Raw genomic sequence first — 20,478 nt, 5'->3', positions numbered from 1 at the left:
GAAGTGTCGGAAACAAGTTCTGTAGCAGTGCTGCCTATTACTAAAATTAACAATTTCATTATCTTAACGGTATTGGCTTCTACATTTTAACTTGATATTGTTAAACTATGGTATATGTTAGATACGATCGCATCCCATCACTTATTTAAATAGAAACTTATATGCGCTTATACATATATACTTTTTTATATAGATTAGACCGTTGGTTTTCCCGTTTAAATGGTTTTACTCTATACTATTTTTTGGGGCCTTTTATAGCATGCTGTTCGGTGTGAGTCAAGGCTCCGTGTTGAAGACCGTAATTTGACCTATAATGGTTTGCTTTTGTTAATTGTGACTGGGATGAAGAGTTGTTTGATTGGCACTCATACCACTTATATAAATTTTAATACAGGACGCTTACAGTTTGAGGAAATTTATTCCTCCTCTCAAACACCAATAATAATTGTATTGCTTCGTGATAAGTTGTTTTACGATCAAAATCATAATTTCAGTTTGACTACCACATGGCAAGACAAAAACCCTCTTAATGATGAAGGATATAAGTTATCTGAAATATTTAACATTTGCTCATGATTTTATTTATTATATTGAATATGTTATTCACTCATAGACTTGTTATATGCATAGCTTTACGTTTTCTAAAAGGATTGCATTAAAAGTGTTTCTAGGAAATACCGTCTAACAATCACATGTTCAACTGAGACTCGGTATTCTGTATGAAAGTATTGTGATCCATTTACTAGTTTTGTCGGGTTGTAAACTGTCTGATATAAGATTCATATAACAAAGATAAGGATTTTTGAATTTCCTTTTTCTGAGTAAATACAATTTAAACGGAGAAGGACGTCTTCGTTTTTACGAATTGAATAGTCAACGAAATATATTTACTATTAATTTTTTGCATTGAACCTCATTTCATTTGGTTATGGACTTTCTGTCTTGAATTGTCCTCGGAGTTTAGTTTTTTTTGTGATATTTTTGTGTAGTTATTGTATGGTTCATCATATTTACATTTCTGTACAGTGTTGCATTATTAATGGCGGAAAATTGTCCCAAAAGTCGACCCCTCGTGCATACCACATGATTTTCTTTTAAACATATATGTTATAATATCATATTGTACTTTGCACTTAACTATATATAACTTATGTATTCAGTTATCAAAATTAAACAATGAATAGGATAAAAATAACACGTGAGTGAAAAACAGTGTGCTCGAATCATCTTCACATATACCAAACAAACAGTACTAAGGACTGTTGAACCTGATAGTATCTTCAGTATAACAGGTTTCTTATCGAACCAGTATTTGAAATTTTTCATCTTATATTTGACCTGTTTGATTGGTAATCTTATTCTGAATCTGATTCATAGTCGTGAAAATTCTTGTTAACTTAAGATTATAAACTTGGGAATCATTGTGTAAGTACAACATAGTATTAGTTCTGTTCTTATTTGCAGTAATTGATGGGGACTATTTATGCTAACACTTTTAAAAGAGTTATATAATGACCTATATGATTCTATTGATATATGTAATTGTTATAAATAAGGTGTGGAGTGAATAAAAAATGTGCTCTTTAAACCCCGTAACAGATTTTAAAATGCAATTTATTTATATATATTTATAGTGAACTCTCGACAATTAAAGTCTGGATTATTTATAAAAATACATTGATAATTGTTAATTTTATCCATCCTGCGAAGAAAACAAAGATTAGAAAAAGATTACCTAGACTGTAAGTTGTGAAGAATATAGTTATTGGATTTCAATTAAAGTTGTCTCTCATATTCGTTTAATTCATATGAGTTTTCTTTCTTGATTGCAACAGGATATTAAAAATAAGTTGCATTAAAACTTTAAATTAAAAAAACCAACACACTGTCATCAATAAAAAAATATGAAACTTTAAGAACAAATATCTTTCTTTAAAATAATAGTTCGCAAATAATTCACAGCCAAATATATAATCAAGGTGCATTTACCTTATATCTATTATACGAAATAAAACTGATAACCAGTTGATATTTACGTATTAATTTTGCAGTCTTTTTTGCCAATCACTCCAGTTTTGGGTCTATTTAGTTCTAACTTGTACAATGTTTCAAATGTTTCAATCATATTCAGAGCTTTTGAGATATCTTATTTTCTTTAAGGAATTAAAATTTGTGGTATTATATTTATGTGAGTGGTTTCCAATCAAGTTTAATTTTAAAGCAATTGATGCCATGATCGTGTTTGATCCCACAAGCTAATATTTTAACATCAATTACAAAAATCGTCTTACTTTATGAACACCCTTGCCTTATCGCACGACATTGTTTATATGTTTTGAAATCCAATCAATATATGTTACTGAGCGTTTTAAAAAATATCATTACATAAAACATTTTCCATCCTTCCATTGCATTTGTTAAGCTAAAAACTAAAAAAAGTTCCACTAAAAAATCCATGTATAGTAAAGCGCTTCCTCTGTGTGCGCTACTATCTGTGTATTTAATGATAATGCAACTGACCTATAGTTATCTAGAGAGAGAGAGAGGGTCATTTGTAAATGGGGATTTACCCTTATTTTTGCGAATCAGTTAACTCCCTTTTAAACGAAAAATATAACGTATTAACAGCAAATGCTTTCAGATCTTCCAAGAACATCCTGTAATAATAAACACTCAAGACATCATTGTCAGGGAATTTTTATGTAACATGTTATATTGAGCTTCTGTCCATTCCTTAATATTCAATATACCTTCCAGATTAACATTATTTTTACAAGCCCATACCCACGGGTCCTTGACTGAATTAAAAAACCTACGCCTTATTTTTAGCTGGATTTTTAGAATTCGTATCGTCATTTGGTAAAGCCACGGTGATTAAAAGGTGCTCTTGTTCCCTGTAAAAAGACAAAGTTCAGGTGTGATTATTACCCGTGTTCATAGCAAATCCTACATACACACTTTATTTTGAGCCTGATGGAGACAGAACGTATAGATAAGGTAACATGGATCAGGTCATTTTGTGATATAAACTATTGGATTTGGTTTCGGATTCCTACTCAAACTTGATAATTATTTGTAACATTAATTATGTGGAAAACCAAAGGGATTGAATGGTGTTATTTGAATTCTACACATTTGTTCTATATGTTTTATATACAAATTTAAATTCTGCTGACAGCACGTCGACTGACCATACGCGAAAGCTTATATGACACGGTAACGGTCTCTGATTTCAGATATTTTCTTAAAAAATGAGCGTTTTCTGTGTTTGAAAGACAAATTTAGGAATTTAAAATCACTATATTTATACGTCATATCACAAATACTTTCGACTTCGCATGGTTTCAGATGAGTTGCAGCTCAATGAAATATCTTCCTTTAGTTGTATAGATAATCAATACTTGATCAGCAGCTATTTTCAGAATGGTATCAATAACATACATTATATAAAGTTTTTACCTTTGTATTTTCTTAATAAAATTCAATTTGAAGTTGAAATGTTTTTGAATGCTCTGTTTATATATCTCCCCATTTTTTTCTTTTGGGATACTAATGTGTTTTCTTGTTTGCCTGGCATTTTCTAATCATGAAATCCTACTTTTTATATCTAAATTGAGCCCTTTTACTTTTTGATTCATATAAACTGATTAAAAGTTAAATCACTAAAATACTGTACTTAGACGAAAATTAAAAATGTAAAGTCCTTTATCAAATGGCAAAATTAAAAGCTCACACACATCAAACGAATAAATAACAACTGTCATATTCCTGACTTGGTTAAAAGCTTGCTAAACATCTCACTTGTATGACAGTTGTATCCATTATATTAACAACGATGTGTGAACAAAACAAACAGACATAAAAGGTAAACATGTCAAAAGAAGGTTATAACAGTCAACATTGTGCTATAACCTTAATCTGCTAATTATGTTTTTAGTCTTATTTGTTTACATTCCATATTTATACATTGATTCAACTTTCTAAGTTTATTTTTTAAAATGTGTATTTATTTTGTACCTTCCTTCTAGAATGCTATTGTGTAGTCTCGCAACTGTAATTTAAAAAGATTCCAGTGAAACCCAGTTTAATGGTCGCATTGGTAAGTTATACTTTAATCATCATATTTATTGTTTTTTTTATTTTATTTTGATACTCATTATTTTGTTAAATTCTTTTTCAATTTGTTGTGATCTACTTTTTATTGTAAACGATATTGCTTGATTGTCTGTATGGACTATAATGGCTTCTCATATTGGAGTTGAATCTATTTGACTGCGTATTTCAGAACGGAAGAAAAAGAAATCATGCAATTCTTGATGCTTCATTGAAATTATTTTCTCCATTTGAATTGCATTCGTTTTTATGAATGTATCACTTATCCTATATTTATCACTTTTTTTCAAACTGTCCTTAACTACAAAAATTGTAAGGATTAACTTAATTTTTAATGAAAAAGTAAAATAACGAAACCAAAAAACGAACTTCGAGGAAAATTCAATACGGAAAGTATAAAAGTCCCTAATCAAAGGACAAATCAAAAGCTCAAACACACCAAACGAATGGATAACAACTGTCATATTCCTGATTTGGTAGAGATATTTTTCTTGTAGAAATTGATAAATTTTAATCTTGTTTTAAAGCTAGCTCTATCGAATACTTGTATGACTGTCACATAAAAGTCCATTATATTGACAACGACTCTGAACAAAACAAGCAGACATAATAGGTATAAGTGTCAAAAACGAGGGAACAGCAGTCAACATTGTGTTATTAGCTTAATCACTAAAAAAAGAAAACAAATATGTCAACCGAGCTAAACAAATCAAAAAGGCATATAAACAAAACACATATGCTACACCGAAAGACATGAACACAAAAATTTACCATAGCACCATTGCACAATGACGACTTGTATAAGCACCTAGCCATATCAAGTGTATATTACCAAATGACACTAGACAGTAATCTATCACAAAGACAATAAAAGAACACTATAACACGTTATTAAGATGACAAACAACGTGAGTACTTAGAATATATAGACCAACGTGTATTATTTATGAAATCGATACGGAATATTTATCAGCAAGGTCTTGGTATTATCTGATGAACATTTTTAGAAAAGAGGTCGAGACGTTTTTTGACTTAATCCTCGTTTATCAACTTAACGCTCAAACACTGGTGACGTTTTACAAAGTCTTAGCTGCATGCTCTTGAATACTGAATGAGTTGGGAAATGTATATATCCTATATGTAGTTGAAGTATCAGAGTATCATATATCGAGAGATAACGAAAAAAGAGACAGAAGATGCAGAGGGACATCCAGGCTAATAAATCTAAGAGAGATTGACAACGCCATGTCAAACGAAAACGACAACCTAGTCGACAATAACAATCCTGAAAAAAAAACTAGAGACATTGCAACAAACATGCCAACAAAACAAGGTGTTTTCTCTGGTTCTCCGGAAGGTTACCTGATCGTGCTCCACATAATAACTATCGTGTAACGATATCTTTTTTTTGTACACAAAAATGAAAATAACTTTTGTTCTTGTCTTCGGTCAATGTTTGCAATAGGATTACTCATTTTTATTCTTAATGATATTGATGTGTAAAGTAGGGCGATTAACCAACTAAAGTCCGAATTATTTTTATGTAAAATTTGTGACGCAGCGGCCCTATTTACATATCAAATACACAGATCTAGCAACATGTGTTTATTCGTTATGAGTCTGAGCGAAAACATTCCCAATTTTATAGTAACGATGTTTTTGTTAACCATCAACTGCACAGTGGATATGTCTTAAATTAACAGTAAACCGCTGTATTGACCTGTCGAAATTAAATCAATTCTTGAATGCTGCAATGAAATTGACCTTGAAATAATACATTTCTCAAAAACTCATTGTCTATGAAATCATAATAAGTTTGAAGCCAATAAGTACCTGAATATCTTTCAGCCTAAGATAATTTCAATTTCTTTGATGTCATGCACAATAATCCTTTGTGAAATTATGCGGATTTTTTTTATATTTTATTTTGATTTGATACATTGTCCAAGCTTTAAAGCCTTATTTCTGTTTTATATGTATCAAAATTGGAAGATTACTTTTGTAGTTTCTTTTTTATTTTGATTTCTATGGATCCCATGCATAAGTATCGTATTGGGCATTTATATATCTCAGTGAAATCAAATAGTGTTTACATATGTGACAAAAATAGTTCAGCAACATGATTTATTTAAATATTAACCCGGCATAGGAAAAGTATTCTAAGATATGCAAATTATCAAAGAATTATTAGCTCACCTGGCCCAAATGGTCAAGTGAACTTTTCCCATCAATTGGCGTCCGTCGTCCGTCGTCCGTCATCGTCGTCGTTATCTTTTACAAAAATCTTCTCCTCTGAAACTACTGAGCCAAATTTAACCAAACATGGCCACAATCATCATTGGGTATCTAATTAAAAAAATGTGTCCGGTGACCCATCCAACTAACCAAGACGGCCGCCATGGCTAAAAATAGAATTGATAAAATTTAGATTTAAGCTTATATCTCTGAAACCAAAGCATTTATTGCAAATCTGACATAGTAAACTTGTTTATTAGGTCATTATCTATCTGCCCTGAAAATTTCAGATGAATCAGACAATCGGTTGTTAGGTTGCTGCCCTGAGCGGTAATTTAAAGAACAGTTTGCTGTTTTCTGTTATTAGCTTGAATATTATTAAAGATAGACATAAATTGTAAACAGCAATAATGTTCAGCAAAGTAAGATCTACAAATAAGTCAACATGACCAAAATTGTCAGTTGACCCCTTTTTTGTGTAAAGTAAATAAATGCGTTGTGTATAGATCGTGTTTATTTTAACGTCTAGCCATTGCTTTATAAGTAATGTCATAATTATATAAGTCAGATAACAACGTTAACATGTATACATTCGCGCTAAATTCCCGACATTCCCGGGGCTGGCAACAGTTAAAATATAAAAATATCAATTACTTTAAATGTCAATCGAATAGATTTTACTGAAAGTTGAATAATTAATTGTCTTTTCGTATTATAGCTGCTCGTGTAAAACCATTGTTTCCGGTGATCAATTCATCAACAACGGCAATGTTCCATCGGTTTTTCGATAATTTATCATCTTTGGCTGGCAATACATCTCCAACTTGAATAGTTTGTAAATTGTTTCCTGTTTTGCGATGAAACTCTATTAGCGTCGTTATGTACTCGGATTTCCACCGGTTCCAAAAATGCTCCATCAAACTCAACTGTTTATTCAAATGTTTATGCAGTTCTTGTTTTCCCCTATTCACGGCAATGTACTCAATATTCGGTTGTGGATACGGTGTTAAATTATTCTTCTTCCGTACAGTAAGTGTTAACAGCTCCTCGTCATTAATAGCCGGTGATAAGTAGGTCAATGGTCTATCATTAATGATGGCTTCTATTTCTGTCCGAATTGTTTGGAGTGTATCAATGGTAACGTAAGATCTACCTAATGTTTTCCTCAAACAAGTTTTTGCAATTTCTATAAAGCGTTCCCAACAGCCACCATACCAGGGCGCTCTTTTCGGTATAAATCTCCAATTTGTTCCATATGTTGACAACGTATCGTTAAGCGATGATAATTGGGTTAATTTCTTTAATGTTTCAGAAGCGGCTAAATATGTCGAAGCGTTATCCGAAATCATGGTGTGTGGTCTAGATTTACGACTAGCAAATCTTCTAAAGGCTTGTAAAATGATTTTTCTGATAGGTGCGGTGCAACTTCCAGGTGTACGGCTCTCGTTAAAGCACAAGTAAATAGCTATATAAAAACCTTGTTTTCAGTATCATGTTTACCAATAACATACAACGCTCTTGTAAAGTCAACGCCGGTAGTTGTAAAAGGCGGCGCTTCCAGTAATCGAACTTTTAGGAGTGGCGGCGGATCAGGTGCTGTATATGGTTTACTGTTGAATTTTCGACAAATTACGCAATTTCGCAAATTCCTCTTACGTATTGGCGAGTTCGGGGTACCTTGTAAGTTTGTCGTATCTGAGTCGCTGTTGATAAAACTCCCGAGTGTTTCATGTACTTGTGTATATCAAGAACAACTAATTTCGTAAAAGGATGACTTCTAGGTAACAAATAAGGAAATTTCGTATTTTCACATACAGGTTCGTTATAAATTCTCCCTCCACAGCAAATTGCGTCTTTGTTATTCAGGTACAATCTAAGTTGTCTGACTAAAACAGTAGGTTTAGTATCCTTTAATTTCAAGTTTAACATTTCGTCTTTAAATGAAGTTCTTTAGCAATTTAGTATGCAGTACTCTGTTGCATCTCTCTTGAAACGTTTTTTTGCCTTATTTCTCTGTAATATTGGCGAACGGCAATTTCGTATAAATCGTAATAGATAAGCTATTATTTGTAGTAATTTTGATAATGTACTATATCTAGTAATTTGCACAATTTATTGTATTCCTTGTTTATAATCTATTTCATTGTCAGCTGTACTTGATTCTTCTATATCTGTGCTGGTAAGTAATACTGTTGTGTCTTTTGGCTTAGCTTCCACGACGGCCATTTTGATGTATCAGTGATCCATTCGAGTCCATTGAACCATAGTGTGTTCTTTTCAAACTATGAAGGTCAGCTGGATTATCTTTCGTTGGGCAATATCTCCATTCTTTTGAATTAGTCAATTTGCGTATTTCCGTTTCTCTATTTCGTATGAACCTTTTCAATTGCTTTGAAGTTGATAACCAATGTAAAACTATCTGACTGTCTGTACGTCTGGCGTACTAAATTATAATCCTGGTACTTTTGATAACTTTTTTCTTCTATGTGTAAAACTGATTTAACGTAATCGGCTAGTCGTTTTCCAATCAAGTTGGCCATTAATTCCAGCTGTGGTAGTGTCAGTTGTTTAAGCGGTGCTAATATATTCTTTGCAATAACTACAGATGACTCATGATTAAAACATATGTAAACAGTTGCTCCGAATGCAGTTGTACTAGCGTTTACAAAAACGTGAAGTTGGGTTTTCTGATTTGGTGAATTGGGAAAATACGGTCTTTTCAATTCTGTATTAGTCGTTTTCTCCAAATCCTTGGCTACATTTTTACATGTATTCTGTATTTCTAATGGTAGTGGTTCATCTCAATTATTTTTTTTGCTCGTACGGATACAGGGCTAAGTAATCCTAACGGATCGTAAATACGTGACGACGTTTCGTAATATTTTGTAGTTCAATATTAAATAAGTCGACTTTTTGAAAAGTGTTCTTATCTTTCACAGTCTTTTTCACATACTTTATGTTGTTTGGCTAAATCTATAAGTTTTGAGCAATTTGAACTCCATGAACGAAGGTTGAATCCAGCCTCCGACATCAATGATCTGGCTTGTACATAAAAATTACTTATTATACTTTGAGGCGTCATTTTCATTTTCCAAGCTGGACAAAATATTATCCATGTAAAGGTATTTCGTCTGGTTTTGAAGTTGGACTGCAATATTTGGAACAATCCATGCATTAATGTTTACAATCTCACCTTTGTCAGTTTGTAGTTGGACGGTTGCGGTATCTAAATGGCATATATTCTTTTCCTTGTCTCCAAAAGCTGACAGTTCAATTGTGTCCCTTCCGCTTGGTCTTATTTGTAACTTTTCGGCTATGCTCTGAGTGATGAATGAAGGTTGATCTCCTTCGTCAAATAAAATACTAGCTTCTGTGATCTGTTTCCCGTATGATATTGGTGCGATAGCTGTTTTTAATAAAACGATTGTGTATTGTGAGCTATAAATTACTGCGGTTTCTGGTTCTTCTGTTTTACCAAGCTTACGACGGTTGATTTCTCCTTGCTGTCATGTCCTTTTCCATCTGTAGCTTGTTCCCCGCAAATACAGGTGTGATGTTTCTTGTTGCATTACTTACATCGGTTACGCGATTTACACTCGAAAAAACCGTGGTTTCCTAGACAGTTGAAACATTTTTCCTTTTGCTTTACAATGTTCAGTCTTGCATTTACGTCAGAAATTATCGTGCAATCTCCCGGAAAATGTACACCAGTGCAGTAAATGCATGGACGTTTTTTGTCATTGAAACGTCGATTATTTGTACTGAAATTTCGCTGTGTTTTATTACGAGCTTCGGTCAGAAATGTGCGGTAGTATGTAAACCGTCGCAATCGGTAAATTGTCCCGCTTCAAGAATTCTCGCTTCTTTCGTGATGGCTTTTCTGAGGTTGTTTAGAGTTATATGATCGCTATCATATTCACGGGCAATACTTTTTCTCATTTCTACTGGTAGTTTACAAATAATTATAGGTACTAGTAGCGCGTCATACATTTCTAGTGTTTGACCCAAACATTCAAGACCTCTTACGTACGTTTCTAGGTGGTCTTCATACCTTCTTAGGCCGTTTAAATCATTTGACAGTGAAGGAAGATCCATTGAAGCTTTCATGTATGCGTTAATAATTGTTTGTGGGTGTCCAAATCTCTCTATAAGTAAACATACGACTGTCTCATAAATGGCGTTTGTAAGCGCAAATCCTGCTATGGTTGGGTTTTGAGATAGCTGAATTTCGAATTCTGTATTGGTGTAGGGCTACTATTGAAATGTATGGTACATTCATAAGAGTCCCAAAATGTGCTCCACTGCAAAACATCCCCGTCAAAATGTAGCAAATCTAATTTACTGTATCTATGATGAGTTTATTTACAACCACTGGGTCGATGCCACTGCTGGTGAAGATTTATTTCCCCGATGGTATCAGAAGTCTAGTAGTCAACACTTTTTGTGCTGACATGAATTGTCATTGATATGGTTATATTTATGAAATTACTGTTTACAAATTTTGATTTTTTTGAAATACTAAGGATTTTCTTCCTCAGGCATAGATTACCGTAGCTGTATTTGGCAAAACTTTTAGGAATTTTGGTGCTCAATGCTCTTCAACTTCGTACTTTATATGGCATTTTTAACTTTTTTGGATTCGAGCGTCACTGATGAGTCTGTTGTAGACGAAACGCGCGTCTGGCGTATATACTAAATCTAGTCCTGGTATCTATGATGTGTTTATTTAGGTAATCCGTAGTTTTGACGGCGATTTGATACCGAAGAAAAGCCTTGGTTATACAAATTATATGTAGACAGCAAGTCACAATGGGTATTTTGCATGGAGCGGAAATTAGCAAAATTGGTTGGCTGTACATTAATTTCAGTTTCATTGCTGCGTATAACATTGGCATTGGTAAGCGATGAACTTGTGGGTAAGGTGGCATAAAACTGTTAGCATTTGGATCTAGAGACGTTGATGCGACATTTTGAGAAAGTGAATCAGAATGTGATATTTTTCTAATTTTCAGAAGCTTTGACTCTAAATTAAACATATACTCATCATACTCTTGAATTTCCTCTGCTACATCCTCCTCTGACGTCAAATCTAGTATCTTCATTCAAATCCATAATAGTTCTCTGTTTCTGTTTATTTGCATCCGAAATTAATTTCACATCGTCTTTGCCTAAGTCCGAATTCTTTTCAATCTAATCAAATGTCTTTAATAACTTTGTAACTTGCCCTCTGTGTTCTCTACGTACTGCTTTTAACTTGATTCCATTGTTGTTGTTTTTTTAAAAGTAAATCATGTTTTATTGATAGTTTTTCACATTTGTTAGTGGATATATCAAATACTTTGATTTCATTGTTTCCAACAGTCACGGCACCATAAAATGTTGTGTAAAGTAGAAAAATGCGTTATGTATAGATCGTGTTTATTCTAACATCTAGCCATAGCTATATAAGTAACGTCATAATTACAGAAGTCAGATAACAACGTTAACATGTATATATTCGCGCTAAATTCCCGACACCCCGTAAGGAGTTATTGCCCTTTATAGTCAATTTTTATCAATTTTTCGTAAATTTTTGAAATCTTTTACAAAAATCTTGTTTTCTGAAACCACTAAGATGAATTTAACCAAAGTTGTACACAATCATCATTCGGGTATCTAGTTTACAAATTGTGTCTGATGACCTCGCTCGTGAACCAAGATGGTCGACATGTCTAAAAATAGTATATAGGGTAAAATGCAGTTTTTAAAATTGTTCATTAGGTCAAGATCTATCTGCCCGGAAATTTTCAGACCATTCAGGCAACCCGTTGTTGGATTGCTGCCCCTAAATTGGTAATTTTAAGAAAATTTTGCAGCTTTTGGTTATTATCTTGATTATTATTATAGATAGAGATATACTGTAAACAGCAATAATATACAGTAAAGTAATACCTACAAATAAGTCAACATGACCAACATGGTTAATTGACCCCTTAAGGAGTAATTGCCCTTTATAGTCAATTTTTAACAATTTTCATAAACTTTGTAAGTTTTTACCAAATATTTTCCAATGAAACTACTGGGCCAAGTTCATCATAGATAGAGATAATTGCAAGCATCAAAAATGTTTAGTAAAGTAAGATCTACGAACACATCACCATCACCAAACACAATTTTGTCATGATTACATCTGTGTCCTTTGTTTAATATACAAATTGACCAAGGTAAGCGACACAGGCTCTTTTGAGCCTCTAGGTTTCTTTCAAAATCGATTGTCTTATTTAAAAAAAAAACATGTTAAAAGATTTTATTCCACAAAATATGAACGCAGTTAATGTAATCTAACCTTTTTTTCATACAATGGTACACACATTGATAGTTCAATAAAATTTTATTTTAGCATAAAGATATGAAATATGTCTAGAGATACATGTGATCAGTGCAAATACCATGAAAAGGTTAATCAGGCGGTTTTATGGTGTATGCAATGTGAAGAATCCCTTTGCGCCGATTGCGCACACAACCACACACTTCCAAAACTTCTGCGACATCATAAGCTAGTGAGTATCAATGATGCTCCGAATTTTTCCAAACCATCGAATGTATGTCCAGAACACAGAAACCTCGAGCTTGATTTCTACTGCTTTGATCACAAAACTTTGTCTTGTAAAGAATGCCTGATTTGTAGCCATAAATTGTGTAAAAAAGTACAAACAGTTGATATTGCTTCGTCTGACGTACAACAGACAAAACCGTTTACTGAGCTCACCGATCGGATAAACCTGATACAAAGTACCCTTCAATTAATGACAACGAACCGAACAAAAAATGTTGAAGATATCGAAAGCGAAATAGAAGAAATTAAAGAAAGAACAAGTGCAACAAAGAAATCTTTTATCAAACACTTGGAATCACTTGAACAACAATTATTTTCCGATTTAGACAAAGCAAAAGATATACATTTACAAAAGATTACGGAAGTCATTAAAGATTCACAAACAAATATTGCTTCAATCGAAGAGAAAAGCGCGGCTTTTGAATGGACAAAGAAACATGGTTCTGATAATCAAATGTTCATGCTAATTCATTCTTGTCACAAAGACATCAGTGATATAGAGGAAAGAGTAAAGAAATTGACATCAAATGTAGTCAATATAAGTTTCACGCCATCAAAAGATCAAATCACCGCAGAACAGTTGTCAATTGGATCGTTTGAAGTTAAGAAAACTGTACAGAATATCGCTTTTAAATCTAAACGACTACAACAACGTAAGTCTTTGGGTGAGTAAAGTTAAAAAAAATAATTGTAAGTAAATCTATTATAAAACAAGGATGAATTATGATGCATTAAAATGCATTAAATTGATCATTGATTTACAGGTGTCTAAAGTAGCACTATTGGTAACCTATGTTCGGATAAAAATAAGTTGAACTGTGTATAATTGATTAACTATCTGCCATAGACCAGATATATTCTTCGTCAAACATAGGTCTTATTTCCAGTTTTGAAATTGTTTATATCATGTACTAGTATACACAGCTACTTTTGCATAGGTACTATTTCTGTACTAAAAAAAATGCAGTACTGGAAATTTACTTTTAATATTTAGTACTATTCCTTTACTTTAAAACTATTGTAATATTTAGGTACTTGTAATTTACAGTACTTGATTTGTACTAAATATTTTGGTACAGAAATAATACAATATTTCATGTTTGAAAATCAAAACTTTAAGAGATTTAAAATAGAAAAACTTTCAAAATGCTGAAAATGTAACGGTAGTAACCAAAAATCTGTAGTACCTAAATTTCAAGTACAAATAAAGTACTGTAAAATACAGGTACCTAAATATTACAATAATTTTAGAGTAACAAAATAGTACTGAATTTTAAAAGTAGATTTCCAGTACTACAATTTTTTAGTACAGAAATAGTACCTATGCAAAAGTAGCTGTGTGTAGAAAATTTTGATTGACATACTATTTTTGATTTTTGAAGTATTCTCTCGAATTTATTTGAAAGGAGAGTAGGGATCTCTTTTATAATCAAGCGTGCAGTTACCCTCTTTTGGTACCGTTTTAATATTTTTTCGTCGTACATCAAATCGATTTTATGTTTCTGTGAGCATCAACCCGTACAAATTTTAAATGAACAATGAGGAGTGAAAAATTTCTCTGTGACTATCGTCCAGAAATTTTCCTATTTTTAAATTACCACATGTGCGATTAGGCATTTAGACACTGCAATTTGAAATGTAAATGACATGGTACTGTGGATTTTTTTTCCGTTGGTAGCAATGTTCGTGGATTGCAGAAACCTCGCATTTTCGTGGATATTTGATTTCGTGGATCTGCCAAAGTCTGGATAGAACTTTATAGAAAAATTTTTTTCGTTGAACATTTACATTCGTGGTTCACCTGTACCCACGAAACCCCTGAATATTGATATCCAACGAATAAAAATGAATTCACAGTATCAGATTTTGGCGTAAATTTAGAAAACATAAGGAATTCTATCAAGTGGAAGAAGCTGTCGTACACTAAGGTGATGCGTGTTCACTGACATACTGTCATATTCTAAAAATTAATTTGGTAAAGAGTAAGTGGGACGAATAGCTGGCTTGCTTGACGACAGAAGACGCGATTACACACTATCTATGCACCAGGTGCTATTCTTTTAAGACAGGTGTGATGGTGTGTAAATATCAAAATGATATGCATAAAAATATGAGCACTACTAAAGATTTTCCTTTTCCGGAATATAAGAATATTGCACGGAGAAAATCGAAAATGTTTTATTTTATATATAGATAATTGATAAGGTATTTATCGATTGATTTATTGTTTGGTGTCTAACGCCGCTTTCAGAACGTGTATGCTATAACGTGGCGGTCAATTGTTTTGAAAGAAGCCTGAGTAAAAGGACCCTTAAAAGGAAAACTAACAATCATAGTCAGTTTAGATTGGAGTCGAGTTCACCCGGCGATTTTTTTCACAACTTCAGTCTTTGGAAATCGAACCCTTACAAAATGTTATCAAGCAGGCAATTTTACTAGTTATACATTCCATTATGTGTGCAGTGTAGAGAATGATGTTGACATTCTCAAATTTCAAACAGATGCTTACTTTTCTTTTGTCCGCTCTGGAAAGCATTTCACAAATAAATATATACAATCAGAAACAAAAATAATTTGCCTTTTATGATTAAGATTATTTCATATTATCATAAAGTCTTATTTTTCTTTCTTTACAGCACCTTGTCACATTCAACATGGCCTTTTAGAGAATGTTTCTTATGCTACATTGTGTACATCAAATTCTATAGATATACTATGGTACACATATTCGACAGATGACTCGATTATTACCTATTCAGTAGAATACAAAAATTGTGAGACAATGGAGGAATGTATTCAAACAAAACATCCTAGGGTCAAATTATTACACCTGGAACCAAACACAAAATATGAGATAGAAATTGGTGCCCAGAGAAAGAATGGAGATCGTTTTACACTCTTGCAATCCATTATTTCAACAACATATCCAAAGGTTATAGAAGACATACTTAAATGTACAAACCTTTCAGGAGATTCACAACGAGGGGCTGATACCAATCATAAAATGTATTTATCAAAGGAGGGACATATCATAGATTCTAAAAAAGTTCGAAAGAGTACTTTGAGTGAGTTTTAATCATATTTTTTATTTACTTTTAAATAGGTTGTGTATCCGTATAATATATCAATATCGTTCAACCGCTTTTGGCTTTTAACAAAAAAGCAGTTGATAATCAAAATTTGAAAAAAGAAATACCTTATTTAAAAACAGGCTGGACAATTAATCCTATTAGAATTATTACTCAACTTTTTATTCATAGTACAAAGATAAATTCATCGTTACTTATACAAACATTTTAGGCAATTCTGAAACTGTGGTGAGATTTACCGTAGAAGGCACCAATCCAAAGATTATTTGTTTGAAGCCAATAAAAGAGGAATACATTGCAGATTCTAAAAAAGTTCGAAAGTGCACCATGAGTAAGTTTTTAATTACTTTCTTACTAACTTTTAAACATGCAATTTATCAATTATACATACACGACATAATTCTATCTACCCCAAGGGTGACTGGGTAATAGAAATATGGTCACTTGGTCTTCCCCTGACCGGCAGTAAAACGCTTGCCGAAGTAGGGCGTCTGTTTGGCTGTGCGGGATGTATCAAGTTCGCAGTCACGTCCGGTCAGAATGGGGATATTAAATCCGACGCCTCGTGTAAAGAGAGTGTTAGACTCTTTGCACGTTTAGAACCCTTACAACAACTCTTTGAGGGGTCCGTAGGTGGTCTGTATTAAGGCAAAATTTCTGTCCCTATCCAACATACCCTCATGTTCAAGTGGCAGTCCAATTTCCCCGACCATCATCTCAAATGGCATCTATTATGACAAGACTCACCTATCGTATTTATGTTAACTGGTTCTCGTCCTGAATATGCATGAAATATTTTCCACTGGACGTTAAGCAGCCAACAATCAATCATTATAATATTCAATGTTTTATTATTCAACCTTTTTGAACTTTTTACAATAACGAAGTTGAAATATAAAAATTTATAAAATGAAATAAGACAATTAATCCTGTCAAAATTGGTACTAAACTTTATTTCATTCATAGTACAAAGTTAAATCCGTCTTATCTAATATCTTTGATTTGATTTTCTCTACCTCGTATACCAAAAAGTACAAGAAATGTCTTGCATGTTATTGTAAACTGATTTCTCATAAGAGAAGACCGGAAGAAGAAAAAAAAACGTATTATCAAATAATGATACGATCTCTTTTCTGTAAACATAAGAAAAGACATGCAGTTATATTGTTTTTAAATCAATTAGTTTTTCAATGCACCTTTCGGTCATTTTAGGTACCATTTACTCCCTATAAGATCACACACATGTCATTAATTTGATATGGAATTCCTTTAAGGCGGCTAAATTTGAGACAATGTATACATCAACTATAATGATAGCCCTGTATAGTTTTTCCGATGGAGAACGTCTGCCGTAAAATTTCGTTACTTTAAAGGTACTGACTTTTCGATTCGGTAACCAATGCAAAAGTTGGACATAAAGGTCTGTGCAACAAAAACGTAATACCCCTATACTTTTGTCTGCTGATTTGTTGCGTGCAAGGTTTTTTTGTTGTCTAGTGTGTTTGGCATCTCATTTTAGCTCATTTGGGACAAGTGTGCATTTGTCATCACATGGTGTCCGTCGTCCGTCGTCATCCGTTGCTATCCGTCGTCGTCTGTTCACCTTTACAAAAATCTTCTCCTCTCAACATCTTGCAAAGTTGCCTGATATGATAAAATTTATAATTGATTAATTAACACTTTATATTACGAAAATAAACAGCAATGCAAGATCTACTTACACGTCAAAGTTTTCCTGTATGATTTGTGATTGCCATTTAATAGGGATTCTGTACCCTCTTAGGTGTCTTGAGCAAAAATTAAAAAAGATAGAGAGACACTAAGCATATCAAACGATCAGCAGTATAAGATCAACAAAACATATATTTATGTCATGCAATCCATTGTCGTCTACAATGTTGGAAACTGTCCTTTGTTGAATATGCACCTAGACCAATAGGACTGATACAGAATCTCTCGAGCCTCTGGTTTATTGTCTCCATTGATAACCTGTGGTTATACAGAACTGTCACCATGGTTGAAATATATATCGTCGGCTCAATTTGATTCCAGCAATGTTAGATAAATAAAGGCAACAGTAGTATACCGCTGTTCAAAACGTAAAAATGTTACACCCACAGAAACGAGCTATGATATAACAATGGCCATTTTCTTGACTTGGTACAGGACATTTTTAAAGAAAAAAATGGTGGGTTGAACCTGGTTTTGTGGCATGCCAAACCTCGCACTTTGATGGCATTGTTAAATATAACATTAAAATGACAACATAATAATACAGGACTACTATACAAATAAATAGGAGCATTATTAAATCTGTAAATTTGCGTAACTAAGTATTTGTTTTCCCCTGAGAAGGATTCCAACCCCTACATTTGGGACATCGGGGTAACATCTCCATCAATAGTCAGTGCCTTAGACTACAAAACCTACCTACTAAGTTTTATAGTGATATTACTTTCGTTAGTTGAGGGACACCTGCTTTCTTCTGCGTTATCTAGGTTTGAAACAAAGTAAATTAAGTATTGGGGCAAGTATATTGCAAGCCTTGGATATCTTTGATCATGGTATTTTTGTCTGTCGTAAAGTATTACACCTTTTCTTGCTATGTATATTAAGAAAAAAATCATTAATTTTCCATCGTCGTCTTTGCTTCTGTGACATCATGCCATCTCGACCTTGGTGCTAGACACAGTGCAATCGTGTTTGTCACAATGTCACAGAACAAGGCTATCCAACCGAGGATTATTAACATTATTTAAGTTAGAAGTCATGAGATGAGAAGTTAGAAGTCACACATATTCTAGGCTATTCGATCACTCAGATTGAACTGAAAAAAGATGTCGATGATTTAGTGTTACCTTACCTTGTCAGTAGAAGCTTGAGTTGTAAGACAGGTTATGATATATAACTCATGAAGATGGAATTAATTACAGATTTGCTTTATCATTGGTCGTAAAGATTCGTAAGATACAGTCACAATATTTTTTTTATAAGAACGTCTAAACAATAATAGCTCTACGAAATATCCATATATTGGATCAACTATGAAGGTGATACACGGCTGAAAACACACGTTATATGCATACTTATGGGCTTGGGCTTTTCATGGAGGTTGGAATGCTGTATTTGTCAAAATTCGAAATTTTACTATCATATGTTTGGTTTTGCTTTTTTTTGTACTGTGTATTTTGTTTAGTATTGATGGGATACAGATAACTAAACAAAACTTTGGAACATGAAAATATTTATATTTTTTTTCAAAATTTTAGTTTCAGATATAAGCAAGACAGCCGAAAGCTTGCAGAATCAAAAGACAATAATTGTAATGGGAGCATCCGGATCGGGAAAAACAACATTTATCGTCATATGATAGGCGTATCACACGAAAGCGACCATCGATTCAAAATTGTAAATCTGACAGAGTCGGAGAGGAAAAAACTTAACAATCAGGTAGAACTTTCTAATGTTTAACATATCATTGATATTGGGACACTTAATTCTTCGATTACTCACAATAATATACTACACAATAAAGGTTATAAATTATATCTCCATGCTGTTTCCAAAAGTCGTGCATATCTACGTCACTAAGTCACCGTAGAAAATTTCATTGTTTCATTGTTGATTATATCATATTTTGTTATTGTATAGATCACGGTAGGTATAGTGTCCAGCTAGGATCGTGGTTTTTCGAGTGATTTGATCGGGATTTTTTTCGAGTGACATCATTTTTCGTTAAAAATAGTTTTAATAATCCTTAAAATTCTTTAATTCTAAAATACAGAATAAAGCCATTTTTATACACATATCACTGATAATGTTTAAAGAAATGCATACATTGAATCTATATATCTGTAGGAGTACAGACACTTTTCAAAAAGTCTTGGTTTTGCATAAAAAACGACAGTTTGAGACTAAATTCATTTGTTGATGTTCGTTTTTTTTTTCGAGAGCAGTCCGGGCTCTTTCGAGTCTGTCCATCTTTTTCGAGTGATTATACAAATTGCATATAGTTTCAAATGCTATTTGTCAGTGTATTCACGATTAGAAATAATAAATAAAGTTCCAAATGAAGTACCTTTCCAGCCGTACAGTGACCTTTAGTTGTTAATGTCTGTGTCATTTGTGGACAGTTGTCTCATTGGCAATCATACCACATCTTCTTCTTGACAATAGTGTTCTAACACTAACATGTTATAAACATTCGTTCATTTGTATATGTTTTGCTAGTTGTCGTATTCTATAACTTTCATGTACAATACATATTCGTGATGTCAACGATATAAAGTACGCATGAATAATTAGGATTGAGACATACATTCAGATATTCGTATTCCTGATGAGCTATTCATTTCATTGTTTATTATGTATAAAATCTAATTCAAATGTTTTTGTCAATTGGCATAAAAATCGAGCGGATTAATTGTGTCTGTGTTTTTTTTTAAA

The 20,478-nt window shown here is 32.9% G+C and overlaps 1 long non-coding RNA gene across 1 annotated transcript; it reads left to right on the top strand.

The window, feature by feature from the left end:
- The first annotated feature begins 1,325 nt into the window (after window positions 1-1,325).
- On the top strand, window positions 1,326-19,394 carry LOC143047693 (uncharacterized). The gene is made up of 7 exons (XR_012969634.1): window positions 1,326-1,425; window positions 2,830-2,997; window positions 4,029-4,099; window positions 12,728-13,608; window positions 15,580-16,008; window positions 16,244-16,363; window positions 19,302-19,394. It is a non-coding gene; the product is annotated as an uncharacterized LOC143047693 (long non-coding RNA).
- Window positions 19,395-20,478: the final 1,084 nt, after the last annotated feature.

This window comes from Mytilus galloprovincialis, chromosome 10 (assembly GCF_965363235.1).
Source record: "Mytilus galloprovincialis chromosome 10, xbMytGall1.hap1.1, whole genome shotgun sequence".
NCBI classification, from domain to species: Eukaryota; Metazoa; Mollusca; class Bivalvia; order Mytilida; family Mytilidae; genus Mytilus; species Mytilus galloprovincialis.
The sequence above is the reverse complement of the archived record's forward strand: the minus strand, read 5'-3'. Positions and strand labels throughout refer to the sequence as shown.